We start from the raw sequence: 4,729 nt of genomic DNA on the forward strand, positions 1-4,729 counted from the left end.
TTTCCCCTAGGCCATTGCAGTTATTGGTTTCGAGTGTCGGACTTGCGAAAATTTTGATGGTTGCTCAAGCGTTCCTTAACTTCAAACTCCCATATCTCGCGAACGGATTGACGAACTCGAGAAATTCCTGTTGCATCTGAAAGTAGAAACTCGCCCGATTACAATGGTGTGCGTACTTTTCCCCTAGGCCATTCCGGTTATTGGTTTCGAGTATCAGACCAGCGAAAATTTTGATGGTTTATCAACCATTCCTAAACTTCAAACTCCCATATCTCGCGAACGGATTGTCGAACTCGAGAAATTCCTGTTGAATCTGAAAGTAGAAACTCGCCCGATTACAATGGTGTGTGTACTTTTCCCCTAGGCCATTGCAGTTATTGGTTTCGAGCATCAGACTTGCAAAAATTTTGATGGTTGCTCAAGTGTTCCTTAACTTCAAACACCCATATCTCGCGAACGGATTGACGAACTCGAGAAATTCCAGTTGCATCTGAAAGTAGAATCTCGCCCGATGTCAATGGTGTGTGTACTTTCCCCCTAGGCCATTCCAGTTATTGGTTTCGGGTATCAGACATGCGAAAATTTTGATGGTTTCTCAAGCGTTCCTTAACTTCCAACTCCCATATCTCGCAAACGGATTGACGAACTCGAGAAATTCCTGTTGCATCTGAAAGTAGAAACTCGCCCGATTACAATGGCGTGCGTACTTTTCCCCTAGGCCATTCCGGTTATTGGTTTCGAGTATCAGACCAGCGAAAATTTTGATGGTTTCTCAACCATTCCTTAATTTCAAACTCCCATATCTCGCGAACGGATAGACGAACTCGGTTAATTCCTATTGCATCTGAAAGGAGAAACTCGCCCGATTACAATGGTGTGGGTACTTTTCCCCTAGGCCATTCCAGTTATTGGTTTCGAGTATCAAATCTGCGAAAATTTTGATGGTTGCTCAAGCGTTCCTTAACTTCAAACTCCCATATCTCGCGAACGGATTGACGAACTCGAGAAATTCCTGTTTCATCTGAAAGTCGAAACTCTCCCGATTACAATGGTGTGTGTACTTTTCCCCTAGGCCATAGTAGTTATTGGTTTCGAGTATCAGACTTGCGAACATTTTGATGGTTGCTCAAGCGTTCCTTAACTTCAAACTCCCATATCTCGCGAACGGACTGACGAACTCGAGGAATTCCAGTTGCATCTGAAAGTAGAATCTCGCCCGATTTCAATGGTGTGTGTACTTTTCCCCTAGACCATAGTAGTTATTTGTTTCGAGTATCAGACTTGCGAAAATTTAGATGGTTTCTCAACCATTACTTAACTTCGAACTCCCATATCTCGCGAACGGATTGACGAACTCGAGAAATTCCAGTTGCATCTGAAAGTAGAATCTTGCCCGATTTCAATGGTGTGTGTACTTTTCCCCTAGGCCATTCCAGTTATTGGTTTCGGGTATCAGACTTGCAAAAATTTTGATGGTTTCTCAAGCGTTCCTTAACTTCTAACTCCCATATCTCGCAAACGGATTAACGAACTCGAGAAATTCCTGTTGCATCTGAAAGTAGAAACTCGCCCGATTACAATGGTGTGCGTACTTTTCCCCTAGGCCATTCCGGTTATTGGTTTCGAGTATCAGACCAGCGAAAATTTTGATGGTTTATCAACCATTCCTAAACTTCAAACTCCCATATCTCGCGAACGGATTGACGAACTCGAGAAATTCCTGTTGCATCTGAAAGTAGAAACTCGCCCGATTACAATGGTGTGGGTACTTTTCCCCTAGGCCATTCCAGTTATTGGTTTCGAGTATCAAATCTGCGAAAATTTTGATGGTTGCTCAAGCGTTCCTTAACTTCAAACTCCCATATCTCGCGAACGGATTGACGAACTCGAGAAATTCCTGTTTCATCTGAAAGTAGAAACTCGCCCGAGTACAACGGTGTGTGTACTTTTCCCCTAGACCACAGTAGTTATTTGTTTCGAGTATCAGACTTGCGAAAATTTAGATGGTTTCTCAACCATTACTTAACTTCGAACTCCCATATCTCGCGAACGGATTGACGAACTCGAGAAATTCCAGTTGCATCTGAAAGTAGAATCTCGCCCGATTTCAATGGTGTGTGTACTTTTCCCCTAGGCCATTCCAGTTATTGGTTTCGGGTATCAGACTTGCGAAAATTTTGATGGTTTCTCAAGCGTTCCTTAACTTCTAACTCCCATATCTCGCAAACGGATTAACGAACTCGAGAAATTCCTGTTGCATCTGAAAGTAGAAACTCGCCCGATTACAATGGTGTGCGTACTTTTCCCCTAGGCCATTCCGGTTATTGGTTTCGAGTATCAGACCAGCGAAAATTTTGATGGTTTATCAACCATTCCTAAACTTCAAACTCCCATATCTCGCGAACGGATTGACGAACTCGAGAAATTCCTGTTGCATCTGAAAGTAGAAACTCGCCCGATTACAATGGTGTGGGCACTTTTCCCCTAGGCCATTCCAGTTATTGGTTTCGAGTATCAAATCTGCGAAAATTTTGGTGGTTTCTCAACCATTCCTTAACTTCAAACTCCCATATCTCGCGAACGGATTGACGAACTCGAGAAATTCCAGTTGCATCTGAAAGTAGAATCTCGCCCGATTTCAATGGTGTGTGTACTTTTCCCCTAGGCCATTCCTGTTATTGGTTTCGAGTATCAGACCAGCGAAAATTTTGATGGTTTATCAACCATTCCTAAACTTCAAACTCCCATATCTCGCGAACGGATTGTCGAACTCGAGAAATTCCTGTTGAATCTGAAAGTAGAAACTCGCCCGATTACAATGGTGTGTGTACTTTTCCCCTAGGCCATTGCAGTTATTGGTTTCGAGCATCAGACTTGCAAAAATTTTGATGGTTTCTCAAGCGTTCCTTAACTTCCAACTCCCATATCTCGCAAACGGATTGACGAACTCGAGAAATTCCTGTTGCATCTGAAAGTAGAAACTCGCCCGATTACAATGGCGTGCGTACTTTTCCCCTAGGCCATTCCGGTTATTGGTTTCGAGTATCAGACCAGCGAAAATTTTGATGGTTTCTCAACCATTCCTTAATTTCAAACTCCCATATCTCGCGAACGGATAGACGAACTCGGTTAATTCCTATTGCATCTGAAAGGAGAAACTCGCTCGATTTCAACGGTATGTGTACTTTTTCCCTAGGCCATTCCAGTTATTGGTTTCGAGTATCAGACCAGCGAAAATTTTGATGGTTTATCAACCATTCCTAAACTTCAAACTCCCATATCTCGCGAACGGATTGTCGAACTCGAGAAATTCCTGTTGAATCTGAAAGTAGAAACTCGCCCGATTACAATGGTGTGTGTACTTTTCCCCTAGGCCATAGTAGCTATTGGTTTCGAGTATCAGACTTGCGAACATTTTGATGGTTGCTCAAGCGTTCCTTAACTTCAAACTCCCATATCTCGCGAACGGACTGACGAACTCGAGAAATTCCTGTTGAATCTGAAAGTAGAAACTCGCCCGATTGCAATGGTGAGTGTACTTTTCCCCTAGGCCATAGTAGTTATTGGTTTCGAGTATCAGACTTGCGAAAATTTTGATGGTTGCTCAAGCGTTCCTTAACTTCAAACTCCCATATCTCGCAAACGGATTAACGAACTCGAGAAATTCCTGTTGCATCTGAAAGTAGAAACTCGCCCGATTACAATGGTGTGCGTACTTTTCCCCTAGGCCATTCCGGTTATTGGTTTCGAGTATCAGACCAGCGAAAATTTTGATGGTTTATCAACCATTCCTAAACTTCAAACTCCCATATCTCGCGAACGGATTGACGAACTCCAGAAATTCCTGTTGCATCTGAAAGTAGAAACTCGCCCGATTACAATGGTGTGTGTACTTTTCCCCTAGGCCATTCCAGTTATTGGTTTCGGGTATCAGACTTGCGAAAATTTTGATGGTTGCTCAAGCGTTCCTTAACTTCAAACTCCCATATCTCGCGAACGGATTGACGAACTCGAGAAATTTCTGTTGCATCTGAAAGTAGAAACTCGCCCGATTACAACGGTGTGTGTACTTTTCCCCTAGACCACAGTAGTTATTTGTTTCGAGTATCAGACTTGCGAAAATTTAGATGGTTTCTCAACCATTACTTAACTTCGAACTCCCATATCTCGCGAACGGATTGACGAACTCGAGAAATTCCAGTTGCATCTGAAAGTAGAATCTCGCCCGATTTCAATGGTGTGTGTACTTTTCCCCTAGGCCATAGTAGTTATTGGTTTCGAGTATCAGACTTGCGAAAATTTTGATGGTTTCTCAAGCGTTCCTTAACTTCTAACTCCCATATCTCGCAAACGGATTAACGAACTCGAGAAATTCCTGTTGCATCTGAAAGTAGAAACTCGCCCGATTACAATGGTGTGCGTACTTTTCCCCTAGGCCATTCCGGTTATTGGTTTCGAGTATCAGACCAGCGAAAATTTTGATGGTTTATCAACCATTCCTAAACTTCAAACTCCCATATCTCGCGAACGGATTGACGAACTCGAGAAATTCCTGTTGCATCTGAAAGTAGAAACTCGCCCGATTACAATGGTGTGGGCACTTTTCCCCTAGGCCATTCCAGTTATTGGTTTCGAGTATCAAATCTGCGAAAATTTTTTTGGTTTCTCAACCATGCCTTAACTTCAAACTCCCATATCTCGCGAACGGATTGACGAACTCGAGAAATTC

This window comes from Ptiloglossa arizonensis, unplaced genomic scaffold, assembly GCF_051014685.1.
Source record: "Ptiloglossa arizonensis isolate GNS036 unplaced genomic scaffold, iyPtiAriz1_principal scaffold0021, whole genome shotgun sequence".
Taxonomy (NCBI): domain Eukaryota; kingdom Metazoa; phylum Arthropoda; class Insecta; order Hymenoptera; family Colletidae; genus Ptiloglossa; species Ptiloglossa arizonensis.